Consider the following 16,898-nt stretch of genomic DNA (forward strand, 5'->3'; position numbering starts at 1 on the left):
TAGTTCAATAGTAACTTGAAATATTTACAAACTTTAGGTGTATCTCCTTAATTATGATCTATATTAGGTATTGATAATTAAATTTGATTGTGGATTACTTCATACTCTCCATCATGAAGTTGTATTGCCACATAGCTTTTCTCTTTCATTATCTTTTCAACGTGCTATGGTTGATGAAAAGAAGTTAGGAAAATTATCATTGTGCTTTCATTCCCTATCTTGATTCCCCTCTCCATAACCAACCTATCCCATAGCTATGCCTTCTCCCATGGTTACGACCTCCCCACCCCTTACTCATTAATTTCACATTCCATAAGTAATCTTCTCACAACACAACAATGTCCCATGCTTTGTAGTTCCCTTTCTTACCAAGACCTTGTTCTCTAACCCTAACAGACACTTGCCACTCCAAATGCTACCACCAATGTGGACAACCCTAATGAACCTATTTCAAACCTCGTCATAATGACACACCTTACATATCCCACTCACCCCAAGCTCTTTACTCATGATTTCTAGATTAAATATCATCTTACTAAGCTTATCATAGATAATGATGGTAGCTAAAAAAAAAATTCTTTATGGCCCTTATCAAATCATTGGATTTTTGGGTTGTCCCCACCCTTAACCACATTATTTAAACTGGGTGAATGACAATCCTTAGTCCTTTATGACCTTTCAATGCAACATTAAATTCACCATTTCCCTTCATTTTTTGAGAGATGATGATGTGTGAAGTCACTTCACTAGATTGTGCAAACTTACCACTAGGGATACATTACAAATATGAGTTCTCTACAACACATGCTTCTTTCACCAACACATCCAGCCTTGCCAAGGATGGTCAACATTTTTTATTCCAATCATTTTCTACATCCTCTCCATAAACATTATTTGGCAATGATGTTGTATGTCAAGTTTTTGTTCATATATTTTTACTTTTGTGTATTATCTAGGAAGTTGAGCCTAATCAAATTTCTTTAGTCCCCACATCAATAAAACCCTTCCTCTTTAATTATCAAGATGTTTTAATTAAACCCCACACATTGTGACCCTCATGATATATCAAGCATACCATCAACCTTATTCCTTGTGCCCCCCTTCCCAAAACCAACCCTATTTTTTATCCCTACTAAGATAGATAAGATTAACAAACAAATTTAGCCACTATTCCAAGAAAGCAAGATTTATCATAGCTCCTCACCTTCTAGATTGTCCACTTATATTATCCCTAAGATGGAAACCCATGGATGGTAGTTAGGAATTGACTATCGACCTATCAATAAGGTGACCATCAAGAAAAAGTACTAGTTTTCTCATATCAAGGACTTGCTAAACCATTTGTAGGGTGCTTTCTATTTTCCAAAGATGGATGTAACTTCAGGACATTTTCATGTTTAAATGAAGGAAACCAATGCTTGGAAGATAAAATTTAAGACCAAATTCATTCTTATGAGTGGTTTGTTATGCCTATGGTCTCACCCATGCCCATGCCACTTTTATGAGACTCATTGATAACCCATTCCATCCACACCTTGGACATTTTGTCATTATTTATATGAATGATATTTGTGGCTTTAGAAAAACTTGGAATGACTATGACCTCCATATTTTCCAATTTCTACATGTTTTGTGTTCCAAGCAACTATAGGTAAAACTCAAAAACTACAAGTTTGGATACCACTTCATTTCTTGCATGGGATTTTTAATTTCTACAAGAGAAAAACCAAACCTTCATAGTGGTAAGTCCATCCCACATTAGCCATCACCATACATTGTAATTGACCTTATAATTTTTTGGGTGATGTCAATTTTTATCAAAATTTCACAATTTTCCAAGCTATCTGTCCTCTATGTTGGAAAACGTAACTAGGTTCAGTCTTCGTAATATACTTGAAGAAGACATTTATTGGTTAAAATAAATTGATTTTGTATAATGTCCCATTTCAACATTTTTGAAAGTGTATTTAGCCAAGTCATCCCTCTTAGATTACAGATCAACCCAACTTGAAAAGACGTGAATTTTCACATGGACAAACTGTGACTATATATTGGCATAAGGACTCCTCCATTTGGAAACAATTCTGTGTATTTTCTAGGATGAGATTCAGATCTATATGGTAGAATTCAGGTGTCTTTTGTAACGGATTTCGTACCTCTTGTGGTGCACTTTCTGCAGTGCCTTTCTGTGATGGCATACAAACCTACTGTGGAGCCTTTATGTGATGGCATATGAGTCTACTGTGGAGCCTTTCTATGATGGCATGTGAGTCTAATGGTTAGCCTTTCTATGATTAGTATGTGAGCTCCTATGATGTATCTCTATGACCTATGGACAAATCTATGAAGGACGTTGGACAGACCTATGTAGGACCTTGGACAAACCTATGAAGGATGTTATGAAGGTAGATGTTTCCTTATGGAGGGCTAACTTGGCACTTGCGATAATGATTGTTTGACTTGTATTTTTCTATGAATCTATAAGGAAAGGATTGTTGAGTTTTCCCCCTTTGGGGGTTTTCCCTGGCCTCTGGCCTATCTATGGTGTATCTTGTGTTTATTTTATTGCATTATAATGGTAATTTCTTGATGAAGAAGAATAATAAAATAAAAAGAAACAAAAATAATATTCACAAGTAATTATAATGTTAAAGAATTCCCTTTTACACTGGAACTCCAACATGGTTTCAGAGTTAAGGTCTTGAAGAAGTTTATGAGAGATCAAGCATATCAAAGTTTGTGTAAGAAATTTGAGCCCATGTATCAGTGATCTGAACTGTCCCCGCACCTCTGAAGAAAAATCAAGAAATCTCGCATATTAATCCTAAGGTAGAATAAACAAATCTCTATAACAATCCATATGATATGAATTCTGTAGTAGTTAATATGAATAACTTTTGAGGTTGTATAAAGCATTCCTCTACAAAGTAATCCAAGCCTCTATGAAACCATGACTTTGATGAATCCAATTTCTTTTTGATGATAACATGAAAGGGTTAGCAATCTAAGCAAGTCCAAATAATATCTTTGAGTTCCTTGCTAAGAATTTGGATGGTAGTATGAACTTATCTAAAGTTTTCAATTGATCTGAGGTTTGTAGAGTTTAAACTCTGAGCTTATTTACAAAATTGTGTTCAATGTTGTAGCTTGAAGTCAAGACCTAGTCTTGATGTCTCTAAGAAGAAAGTTCTTTTGCACATCTCTGTGGCATTGAAAGCAAGTCAAATTTGAGTTTCCAATTGAGTTTGAATTCTACATAACAGAATGACAAGGATTTTTCATCACAAATGTAAGAAAAATGATTCTCGTGGGTAGAGATCCAAGCTTTACCCGAGGTTATAAAGGTTTAAAAACTAGTATGAAGTTGATAATTATGTATTCAAATTAATGACTAGATATACTAGGCCGAGACCTAGTTTTGCTTCCAAAAATAGTATAGAGTAGTCATTGGTTGAAGGTTTAACTAGGATTTGACCTAGTGTCTGACAAAACAATCTCTCGTTGACTAAGTCGAGACATAGTAGGGCTAAGATTTATGAAGAAAATACTATGTAGTTTAAGGAAAACATCCCTGGGGGCTATGTGAGTATAAAGGACCGAGATTCCTGAAATAATTCAAGATTCCATGATAACTTGGGAAAAGTTTTAAAGACTTTTGTATGTGAACTCTGAGATTCATTATATATGTGAGAACGTGAGGAAGGTTTGTTTCCCTTTATGAAGTTGACCTCATTACAATGAAGGAAAGAAAGTCTTGTGACCTTTTGGAAGATCACCTTGCTATGATTATATATTTGCAATCCATGTGAAACGAGAAAATGAACATTGCTAGCAAATCGAAGGATTTCTCTGTGGTTCGATGGCTAACAAAATGAGGTGTATCTAGTAGAGAAACATGACAACATCTGCTGAAGAGAATGACTTATGATTAAGGAAACCTTCATTATTGTTGGAAGAAGCCTTAGCTCTTAAGAATGGAAGATAATGAAAAATGATTCTATAGCTCAAGTTTAAGAGGGAGTTGTTGTTGTTCATAAAATATAAGTGCTCTATCTCTCTTCTTTTAATATTATTGATTTATTTAGTAAATATAATCTCTTGATTTATTTTCATTCCTTGATTATAACTATTATTTTATGATGTATCTAGAAAGAATTGCAAGCAAATACTGAAGACTGTCTAGGAGGCTAGAATAAGTCATAATATCGGAGCAAAGTTTGTGACTAGTCTCAGGATTCAGACAGAGCTTCAGAGGAAACCTTGAATCTTGAAAGGGTTGTGGATTCAGAGGGAGATTTGGATATAGAAAGAACCTTGAATTTAAAAGAAGTTTTGGACTTAGAGGGAGTAGTTTAATTCTCAAGTTTTGAGGTATGTCTTTAAGTATTATCTTTAAATTATATTTTATAGCCAAAGTTGTGATAAGCCTTTGACAAGCCTCTGTCCTAGATGAAGTACTTGCACTTCAGGGACAAGCTTGGACTTGTTAAGATAGGTTTTCTCAGTAAGAGGATAAACATCTTCCCTATGTGTCATGTTTGACCAGATTAGGGAATATGGTTCAATATCATCATGGATAAGAATTATACCTTAGGGAGAGTGATCTAGTATGGGATAGTCATTCTACCCTAGGATAATGGTCTGGTAAAGGACATTCATTCTTCATGTATCAAGGAGGAAGGGTCCTTTAGGCCCAGTTACTAAAAAGAGTAGGTGCCTTTCTTTGTTGACCAAGTCACTCTATAAGAGTGGGTGCCTTTGCCAGGCTCAGGTACTTGTTAAGTGAGTCATTTGGCCTAGAGTGAGGCCTATGATGTTAAGGTTTTTCCGAGATAATCGAAGCCCTATGATGTAAGGATCCTTTAGGGTTTTGACCCTGTGGTGTGAGGAGTTGAATGTCCTCCTTGGTTTGGCCAACCCTGTGTAGTTGGAAAACATATGTTCTTGGAGGTTTGATCCTAGTGATGGAAAACCTATACTAGTCTATGTACCATGAGGTTGAGTTGCCAACTAGATTACGGAGACTAGTTGTTGTACCTTATGCTAAATAGCCTGTATGATGGTACATAGGGTGTGTACCTTGGAAGTAGCCTTGATGGTACCTATATCCTTGAAATATATAGGGTTGGTACCTTGGCAATAGCCTAGATGATACCTAGATCCCTGAAAGATATAGGGTTGGTACCTTGGCAGTAGCCTAGATGGTACCTAGATCCCTGAAAGATATAGGGTTGGTACCTTGGCAGTAGCTTAGATGGTACCTAGATCCCTAAAAGATATAGGGTTGGTACCTTGGCAATAGCGTAGATGGTACCTATATCCCTTAAATATGTTGGGTCGATACCTTGGCAATCACCTAGATGGAACCTATATCCCTGAAATATATAAGGTTGGTACCTTGGTAGTAGCCTAGATGGTACGTAGATCCCTAAAAGATGTTGGGTTAGTACCTTGGCAGTAACCTAGATGGTACTTAGATCCATAAAAGATGTTGGGTTGATACCTTGGTAGTAGCCTAGATGTTATCTAGATCCTTGGAATAGTATGTGTTTTCTTGATGCCTTAGGTGGTACCTAAATCTCTAGATCAACATGTCTTTTGGATTGGCGTCTTGGTAGTAGCCTAGATAGCACCTAGAGTCCTAGAGAAACATGTTCGTTGGGTTGGCGCCTTGGCTATGAAGAAAGAGCTATTATCATTATGACCTTGGTCAAAGAAATCCATAGAGGCAGCTCAGATGAGTAGGTTCCTCTCAGATTCATGCTAATCTCTCTTTAGAGTGAGCTTGTTAGTATCAAGCCTAGGATGAGGCCTTTGGAGTTTCACCTAGAATATGGAAACTAGTTGTTTGATGGTGAAAACATGATCATTTTGTAGTACCATAGGATAATGGTACTATGTAATCCTTTTCTTATAGAAATTATGCAACCGAGAATATCAGGAAGAGTCATTATGAATACCTCCCGAATTAATAGGGAGTGTTGGAAAATGTAACTAAGTTCAGTCTTCATAATATACTTGAAGAAGACATTTATTGGTTAAAAGAAATTGATTTTGTAATATGTCTCATTTGGACATTGTTGAAATTGTATTTAGTTGTCCCACTAGCCAAGTTGGCCCTCCAAGATGACAGGTCGACCCAACTTAAAAATATGTGAGTTTTCGCATCATTAGACAAACCACTATATATTGGCACAAGGACTCCTCCATTTGGAAACAATTTTGTGGTTCTTCTTGGATGAAATTCAGATCTTTGTGGTAGAATTAAATTATCTTTTATAATGGATTTGAGACCACCTGTGGTGCACCTTCAACAATTCTTTTTTGTGATGAAATATGAACCTATTGTGGAGCCTCTATGTGATGGCATATGAGCCTACTATGGAGCCTTTCAATGATGGCATGTGAGTCTATTGTGGAGCCTTTCTATGATTAGTATGCGAGCTCTTGTGATGTATCTCTATGACCTATGGACAAACCTATGGAAAAATTTGTGAAGGACGTTGGACAGACCTATGCACAAACCTATGAAGGACATTGGACAAACCTATAGACAGACCTATGCATAGACCTATGAAGGACATTGGACAAACCTATGGATAGACCTATGAATGACATTGGACAAACCTATGGATAGACCTTTGAAAGACGCTGGAAAAACTTATGCACATGCCCATGGACAGACCTATGAAGGATGTTGTGAAGGAAAGTGTTTCCTAGTGGAGGGCTCACTTGGCACTTGCAATAATGATTATTTGACTTGGATTTTTCTATGACACTATAAGGAAAGGATTGTTGGGTTTTCTCCCTTGTTGGAGTTTTTCCCTGGCCTTTGGCATATCTCTGGTGTCTCTTGTGTTTACTTTCTTGCATTCTAATGGTAATTGCTTAATGAAGAAGATTAATAAAATAAACAGAAATAAAAATAATGTTCACAAGTAATTATCATGTTAAATAATTCCCTTTTATATGTATGCTCCAATTAGTTTCTTTTAGGTTGGATCTCAAATACCAAACCCACCCTTCAAAACTTGGAGTATCTCTTGTCATTTGCAACCACCCTCTAACCGCCTAACTTCCATCAATGCTTTGAGATAGAGTGTGATGTTTCAAAGTATGCTATTAGTGCCATTCCTATAACTTATCATTTAGAAGAATTAACATCAACAAAATTTAAGTACAACATACATGACATTATTTGTTGGGTAAAGAAACCATGGTTCACATAGATTTTCATTCTTTAATATTTTTCAATTCACAATCTAAGGTTTAGGAACAATTTCACCTCAAATGGGCCTCACATATCCAAAAGTTTCATCCAATGCTCAAATACAAGTATGGGTCACAGAATGAAGTAACATATTTATTGAGTCACCCACCTACCCTAGTCTTGCAACTTATGAAGATGAGAGTGGGCCACTTTTTATGATTGGAAACAACAATATAACATAGATCCAATGTTTGTTCCAATTGTACATATGCTCTACAACACCCTACAATAGTGAATCAAACATGATTTTTGGATTACATACTTTGGGTGGGGTGGTTGTATTTCCTGTATCAAATTTGTATGCCTACTACTAAGGTCTATTTTTTGTTGATGAGAGAAGAATGTTCTTTGCTCTATAAGGGATACTTTAGTGTCCAAAATACACTCTCGTATATATATATATATATATAAACATTTTGATTGGCCTCATATGTCCCAACAAGTTAGTGACTTTGTGAGGTGTTGTGCCTTGTGTAGCTACTAAGCCTACCGGTTATAAACTTGGACTATACTAGCCGCTTCCACTTCTTACTTATCCTGGGGAGGATGCCTCTATGGTTTTATTTTAGGCTTTCTACTGACCATCTAGAAAGATGTTTGTGTTTCTATCATAATATCTCATTTTTCAAAGATGGCCTTAGTATTCATGTCTTGTAAGGATGTACGTTATTTCACCATGGAATATATTTGTTTTTCTATTATGTTGGCACAAGTTTTGGCCATCCTCGCACTATCACTTATAATAGGGATGCTCATTTTCGTAGCCATTTTTGAAAGGAGCTTTGGGAATTGTTGGAATGTAAGTTATAACTCTCTACTACTTTCCACCGCCAAACCAATGGCTAAACTGGTCAAATGCACCTTGGTCCAACTACTTTGGGCAGCGTATTCCAAGAGCAAGAAGTGGGAAAGACAATACACAATGAAAAATTGTTATATAGAGCAATGAACTCTATCATGGGCTATTCTCCTTTTGAAACGTGTTATGTGTACCATCTGACTATAGTTAAAAGTAGGTCACCTCATTTGCAACAATGACTCAACGCCTAGAAGTAAGTCACTCATATTCATCCACAGGTTAAAGCCTTCAAAGTAACCCAACATGCATTAAAATGCTACATGATTACTATCATCACTCTAAATCCTTTTAAGTTAGTGATGAGGTAGGACTATATCTTGGAAAAAAAAATTTAAATGGCTAAACATCATAACCTTCATCTATTTTAAATGGCTAAACATTAGTGAAAATGCCTTCAAACTGAAACTTCCACTCCAATTGGGTATATCAAGGAATTAATGTCTCTTAGCTCAACCACTACAATGGGGGCTTCCATAAGGAAAGGAATTAATGTCTCTTAGCTCAAGTCATACTACTTACGTTATGGTTCCACTCTGGCATTATCACTACGTACCTCATGGACAGCCTGAGGAAACTGTTTATCGTTCAATGGTTATCATGAGTATAGCCATCTTAATAAGCATTACCCAAAAATAACCATCCAAGCCCAGGGGAGGAGAAGAGGAATTTTAACTAAATTCAAGACCTTCGAACAAATGGTCAATGCCACAACATAGCAAATTTACATTACTTCACGAGGAAGAAATCCCCTACTTGATCCGAGAAGCTCCTACCCCAAGCAGAGAAGTAAGGGGCTAATAAGATCTTAGTTAGAAAGGAATCGCTAGGAAGTCAATATGGCCAAGAAAGAACGCACTATCAAGAAAACACATGTATGTAATGGAAACTCATTTCTGAAACCCAAACTTCCCTAGCAAAAGATGCCGAGTAAGAATGTGGAGCAGAATAAGACCAGTCTTGCCTGCAATTAGATAGTCAGAAATCGACAAAATAATCCAAACAAGATATACAAGAAAGGGAAATTTAGATTTCTTGAGTGGAAACTTTGATACTCAAAGCCATACATGCTTCTGATGCTTTTATCCCCGAGGAAGCAACAAAGAAACCATTGGACTGAATGGGTTCGTCCAGTCACAAGAAGTGATTTGCACAAAAAATCTAGTCTACCAAAATCAAACTGAAACTTATACTATATTTACAGGACATCAACCTTTCCAGCAACACAAGATTTCTCTAGCTTCTTTTATGCACTGGAGAGCACTACTACACTTCTAATCAAATTGCTCTCAATACTTGTGCAATCTTGCCAGAACTCATGCGAAGAGCATCATCTGCTTGAATTCGGAAAAATCCACCTTCCCATCGAAGTTAATGTCAACCTTGCTGATCATAGTCTTACAGACTGAAATGTCTCTTCCTTCATTCAGTCCAAGCGATTCTAAAATCTGCTGCAGCTCAGAAGAGCAGATGTACCCATCTCCATCCCTGTCAAACACCCTAAACACAGCCTGCATCAATTCACCATGACATTCCAAGCCATTGTCTCCATCAACGTGCTCCTCATCCTGATCATCATTCCAGAGGCTATTGTACAAACTCAAAAATTCATCAAACCCAAGAGATTTGGATGATCCATGAACATCCAAAATGTGATCTAAGCTTACATCCAGACCCACATTGTTTAATATCCTCTGGATATCATTCATTGCTGATCAGTCCATCTAAATCTTTGTCAAATACATTGAAGATTCTCAGCAAGTCTTCAGGGAGCAGTAATGCAGACATAGGTTTGGTCTTTTCTGATCCAGACCTTATAACCTTCACACTATTTCTATCATCTTCTCCTTCATCAACTGCCCTATGCTGGATATAATTTGAGCCATCTGACAGATCACTAGTACTGTAGAACTTCATCACAGACTGCAGTTTCTTATTGATCTGAGAGTGTTGCAAGAAGCATATGATGTAAAGCAAGCAAGATCTGAGGTTCTTGATTGCTCCTAGAATGAGCCTGCAACTTCCTCTTAGACTGATCATCCTTACAGACTCTGAATTAACATATATATTAAGATTATATGTATAATACTTCACTTTGGGACTGAAAATCACAGTCTAATATGCAGCATACAGTCCACCCACAATTAGAAACCGATCTCAGAGATTTGAAGGATCATATTCAAGATCTACATGAAGTGTATAAAACTGTGTCCTCTCTTTATGTATATATAATATGTCAATTATAGGAATATCTCAGTATGGGGATGTGACAGAACTTTTTGTTATTTTTAAATTGCTGTAAACGTGTGACAGCTCCGGAATAACGCGTATTCCAGCTGAGAAGCGAAGGTGTGAGGATTATCATTGCCTAGGACTACACCATGTAATTAATTCCGTCAAAATTGCATTCTGCTGCAATTTCTCCAGACCCAATCTTCTAAATAGAATCGTCCGTTGTTTAGATGTTTCCTTGAATATGTTGTGGAGGTTTGAATCCCTCACGCCATAGTTTAACCAGAGTATTTTTTGCTCTGAAATTAATAGAAATTTTGGTAAGATTTTGATAAAATTGGACTGGGATTTTTGTAAATACAAATTAAAGTTGTCAAACTTTCAGAATTTGGGTGCCCAAAAGTTTACAATGGTGTTGAATCCATTTCAACTATCAAAAACACATGATTCGGTCACTTTTGACTGTAGGGGAAATTCTTCTACCTTAATAAAAGAAGTCAAATGTACTCTCATTAATATACCAAATCATGAAAAAAATTGGAGTCGTCTACAGAAGCGGAGGAATTGCCCGAAAGGCCAAAAGTGGCCGGAATCTGGGCAAAAAAAATTCAAAAAATCTTGTAGAGGCAGTATTTGAATCATGTTTTTAATAGCAGAAATAGATTCAGCACCATCAAAAACGTTCAAGACACCTAAAATTTTGAAGTTTAACAACTATTACTTGGATTTACAAAAATCCTTGCCACAGTTTCTTTAAATATAACTAGAATTTCCATAACTTTCCAAGCAATTCCTCGGACTAATTAGACTACAACAATTTTTTTTAATTAAACTTTAATTATATTTAATAAAATTTTATTTTTAACTACCAAAGAAATAAATTCAGTATCCTAAAATAACCTTTATTTCTATAAATTAAACCACTTAAATTTTAGATTTTTAAAAACTTTTGGTCAAAACTTTGTATACCAATAAGCTAACTCATTTTAAAATATATTAAAAAATATATATTATAACATTACCAAATTTAAAAATAATTAATGATCCCACTTATTAACTTTTATAATATAAAATTTTAACAATTAAATTTCTATACAAATGTGCTAACTAATTTTAAAATATATTTAAAAACGTATATTATAATATTACCAAATTTAAAAATAAATTAATTATTCCACTTATTCATATGTTCGTTCTTTCCATGACATTACAGGCTTGGCAAACGACATTGAAATTGCAGCTCCATAAATTTGCAAGGTTGGCAAACGGCATTGAAATTGCAGTTCCAGAGTTCGGTGACATTTTTTGAATTTTTTTCCAGAAATAATTGAAAGGCGCTGTCCCTCCTTAAGGGACAATCTCAAACTCTCTGTCGGACAGGTATTCATCCCCCATTGAAAATTAAGGAATCGATTTAAGATCTCGTCCTGAGTTACTCTTAAAAAATAAGTTTGTCTTAAAAGAAAGCTTTTTAGTTTTAGCTACATGTCTTAAGTTACATAAGTAACAAGTATATTACATCTATGTGTCATGGATTTTAGTTTTAGCTACATGTCTTAAGCTATACTAGTAAGACATATATTACATGAGTAAGATGTATATTACCTGTCAGCAGTTTATATTAAATTGGAGTTTTATAAAATAATAATAATTTAATTTTGAGATTATAATTTAAGGTACATATTTTTTTATTTAAGTTATATGAGTAAAATGTATATTAAAATGTTATAAAGTTTATTTTATTTTATTTGGTTTGAAATTAGGAAAAAAATCTCTAAATAATATCCTAAACACAATGACTATATTAAATTGCAAGGAAATTAGTTAATATGGAACCTAATCAAAACCCAAACTTACCATCACCAAACCAAAATTTAGAACATCCAAACCTCAACCAAGAACCAAGAAATCCAAATGATGAAATTGATGCATCATTGGCTACATTGAGGTCACTGATACAAGTCATCACGATTGTCCCTTACAAGTTCTTTAAACTCAATTATATCATCCATCCCCAATTCCCAAAGCTAGTTAACCAATATTTTTTATAACAAGACTAGAATGTATGAACATTATAGAAATTTTCTAAAAATAGACCAAATCAAAGACCGAAATATTACTAAACAACATTTTTTGTCTTTGTTTATTGACCAATGAAAAAACCAACATTTACCAATCAACAAAAAATGCATTTGTATAGATTGGTGCACCTACCACTCATTACTAGATAATTGGATGGATAGATGATTTATAGTATTTGTTAAAACTCGCTGTAATAATAGGGAGGCATATCTATATTTCTTAAGGAAGTTATGGGAAGAGTTTCAGCTAGGATTCCATGTGAACTACTGATATATGTTTGGTTTGCAATTTGTTGATCTATCTTTTCTATCTTTTCTTGAGATAGTTTCATAACATTTGGTATCAGAGCTTTGATTCTAGGGTTTCGCTGCTCCAAACAGGGCATCGTGGCATTTTCGCTATAACTTTTTTTTCTGTGACGTTTCAGAAGTCGAAAGAAAAACCCATTTGAGAAGAAATCGCGTTGAACCTTGGGTCCGAATTTCAGAGCTTTTCGCGTGATATTTTCGGAGATATGATATGAGGAAGTTTGTCTTTTTCCAGACTCCTTAATTACATTCAAAACAGGTGACCTAGGGAAAATATTCATAACTTTCTCTCTGGGGATCGGATTGAAATTTCGTAAGAAGGTACAGAAAGAGGACGGACTGTAGTTTCTTTTATGAATTTTTCAGATCCATAGGTCGAAACAGTGACTCGTGGCACGTCGTACAAGTTCACTCTACTGAACTAGTCTATAATCAAGTCACTGTGGGAGATTTCACATAACTCTTCCTTGGAGAATCCAATTTGGGTCAGACTTGTGGCATTGGAAAGAGGACGCAGAAGGATACTACAGGTTGCAATTTCAGAATTGGAGGATCTGGAATGATAGAGATACATCAGATTCAATATCAGGCTTCTACAAAGTGAAAAAAGGTGTGTAGTATTTTTCTAAATTTTTGTGTAAGCTGGGTTTGAAGGAATTCAAAGGGCATAGTAAAGAATTATTATCGGTAACTGATGCCCCGAGGAAAGAAAATGCAAACACCTAGTAAGGAACCTGAAAGCTCTAATACCAAATTTTATGAAACCAGCTCAAGAAAAGATAGAAAAGATAGATCAACGCCTTAGAATTCAGCCTCTTCGAGGGGGCAACCTCCTTTACATTACATAAATGAACAATTCTTGGATGATAAAAATGACAAAACCTCCTTTCTATATATAGGAGTCTAAGGAGTCACAATATAATCCAGCCGACTAATAATAATAATATAAAGCCACAAAAATAACAATAGAGGGATTCTATGGGGAACAGAAATAACAATATGGGGGTAATAGGGGCACAACAATATAAATAAGGGGTATAACTACAATAGTAATGGGGTAATCACTAGTATTATAGGGACCCAACAACTGATACTACAATTAATGATACTTTTCCATTTGGTATACCACACATTCAAGTATAGTGAATTAAAACTATCCCTCACAAAAATTTTCGTATGTTTTTATTACATAATATATATTCTTTTAGTTTGAGTATAATTCTAGCATTCATTTAATGTTTTTACATATTGTGGTCACAATAGAGGAGGAGCCATGCCCACTTGGGAAAACATATGTTCCCCTTCCCAAGTATCACATGTCAAATTAGATTTTGATTAAATGTTTACTTCATTATATTATTTTAGTTTCCTAATTGAAATCGTATAAATGTGTATGCAGGTTCCTACAGTTTCTTAGTTCTCCAATCTTACCTATTCATATCATTCACCACCATCTGATCAACAACCATGGGTTGTATTAATTGAAATATTATAAATATGTATGAAGTTTCTTCCATTTTCTTGGTTCTCCACTCTTACCCCTTCACATCATTCACCACCATCCAATATTTTCCCATTGGTTTTTCACCATGATCATCACATTGCTCCAATGTTTGGTATCCTACTTACCTTGACTGGGGAACTTCCATCATTAGTACAACCCATGGGTGTTGATTTTCACCTACCTCCACCACCTTCACCATCCCATCCACCCATAGAGGCTACATCCATATACCATTTGATAACCTACCCCCCCTAATTTTGACTATCATTATTCCATCCCTATTAGTTTCTCTAGATAGCCCCGATGTAGTCCCTAGACTATCAACCCATGATGGTAATTTAGTGGATGCAACAACGTATGTTTCTTGTGAGTAGGTTGTGTAGCTGACTTCTCCACCAGATAGTGAATCTCCATAATTAGAGAGGAAATTCATGGTGAGATCATTCATTGATGATTGTTTTTCCTTATTATGAACTAAATTGGTTTTAGGCATTTTTCTATTTAAATTATTTTTTATGACTCTGGTGACTATTGTAAGTAGTATACTAGTGAGGTTGGGGGAGCAGAGGAGGACGATGACCTCATGACTAATTATATCATCTTTGGTGCTTGATTATAAAGTATTAGTTTGTAAGTGTGTAATTTTTTATGGAAAGAAATCTAATGAGAATGTTATCTCTTTTTATAGTCCCTAGAGAGACGAAGTATGCCCTAAAATAAAAAAGTCAAGCTCCTTCTTTTACTAAGAAGAGAAAGATCAACCTCCAAGATGCAAATGATGGTGGTGAGTGGAAGTGGTCAATGGGTAACCAATGAGACCTATTTTGTGTATATGTCATCATATGCCATTAGACCATGTTTTAGCATGAGATGTTGTTTGTATATTAGAGTCATTTTCTATATAACTCACCATATGCCATCCATGTTTAGGCATGAGGTGTTGTTTTGTATATTGAGCACACTCTGCCATTTTGTTAAAAATATAAATTTGAGACAATTTTGAGTAGATGAATATATATTCTTGGTGATACATGTAGTTAATGATCTCAAACAAATTGCAACTAGCTTATCTCTTTTTTTTTCTTTTTTCTTTTTTTTCTTTTTTTTTACTAGAGGAATCGGCAACATCGATGGTATCGTACTCGCGTTACACGGGGTCGAATCCCATCGGCTACCTCTATAACCTCTAGGAGGGTCCGCCCAGGCCGCCTTGAACGTCCCTCGGGTTTTCTTGGGGTTTGAACTCATGACCTGCATAGCTGCACGAACGACTTAACAAATCGTTCGCTTGCCACTAGACCAAACCCCCACGGCCAACTAGCTTATCTCTTAGGGCACATTCTCCAAGCATATAAAAAATCTAAAAATCACTTTATTACAATGATTTAAGTAATAGAAATATTTTTTTCATCTCCAAGTTCTATAATAAATCACTTAATAATTTCTACTTTATGTTATATCAAATCAACATGAATGATAAAACTTGAAAATTACTTAATTACGCAGATAATGCAAGAAGAAAAATCAAATTTGCAATCAAAAAATGTTAGATAACAATATGCTTTATATATATATATATATATAAGAAATGAAATACATATGAACAAATTTATCATAAAATTGGTACAATATCTAGCTCTACAAACTCTAACAAGTTAAATCATGAAAACCATAGCCACCATTAAATATCCACCACAAGATTTCATCACTTTTGCTCTTCCCACTAACATTTTTTTCTTCCTTAGGGTTTACAAACGCTATCCATGTTGCATCAAACAAGTGCATGGAAAGAAAACTTTAGTCCTAGTCTCCATATATACTTTTCATTCCAGGGATTTCATACTCAAATATTTGGCCTTCAAATCTTACATCAACAAAAACAACATCACCATGGAACATCATGAAAGATATAATAACCAACTTGTCTTCTATGAAAGGCATCACACCATGCTCAAGACTTATCAATTTCTTCTCACCATGATCTTTTCCTAGCCTCACATCCCATAAAAACAATGTTTTAAAATCATTCATGCTGTTAGCTCCATTATCCATGTATTCTACTAGGTTATAAAATCTAGTAGTACAAGAAGATCCATCATAGTCATCATCATGTATCACACCAACTCCATGTTATTCTCTAAGGTCTACATGCATAACATAAACCATAGCATCACATGAGAAAACCTAAAATTCACATAAAAGAAATATCTCCATGAAACATACAAGACATATCCCTCTCCCCTTTTCTTACTCTAGATTTTTCTCATGCACCCTAATGTCATACTACTATGGTTTACTCATGAGCCTAATGTATTTCTCCATACATACTGCTCTAAGACAATACGATGAATAGAGTACAATTTTGACGAAATATACAACTCTATCTTCCCTTATATATACAATAGGTGATGGAGGCTAACATAATAAGCACATAATTCCATACAAATGAAATATCCTCTAAGCGTGATCCTCTTTGTGTAAATTAAGAAGCCCCCTATTGTATTAGGTAGCTAAATTATTTTACTATATGCTTATCTTTTCACATTGCATTACCATTCACATTGTAAAAATATATTGTTATGCACTAATTGTATTTGTCAATAGCTACACAAATACATGTAAGAAAAATCATTGGAGTCAGAGATG

At 35.1% G+C, this 16,898-nt stretch overlaps 1 pseudogene; it reads right to left on the minus strand.

Annotated features, from left to right (window-relative positions):
• Positions 1 to 9,442: 9,442 nt before the first annotated feature.
• On the minus strand, positions 9,443 to 9,835 carry LOC149178389 (calmodulin-like protein 2 pseudogene; annotated as a pseudogene).
• Between the last annotated feature and the right edge of the window lie 7,063 nt (positions 9,836 to 16,898).

This window comes from Pinus tabuliformis, chromosome 4_1, assembly GCF_031772625.1.
Source record: "Pinus tabuliformis cultivar Carrire ecotype Pingquan chromosome 4_1, CPIR1, whole genome shotgun sequence".
NCBI classification, from domain to species: Eukaryota; Viridiplantae; Streptophyta; class Pinopsida; order Pinales; family Pinaceae; genus Pinus; species Pinus tabuliformis.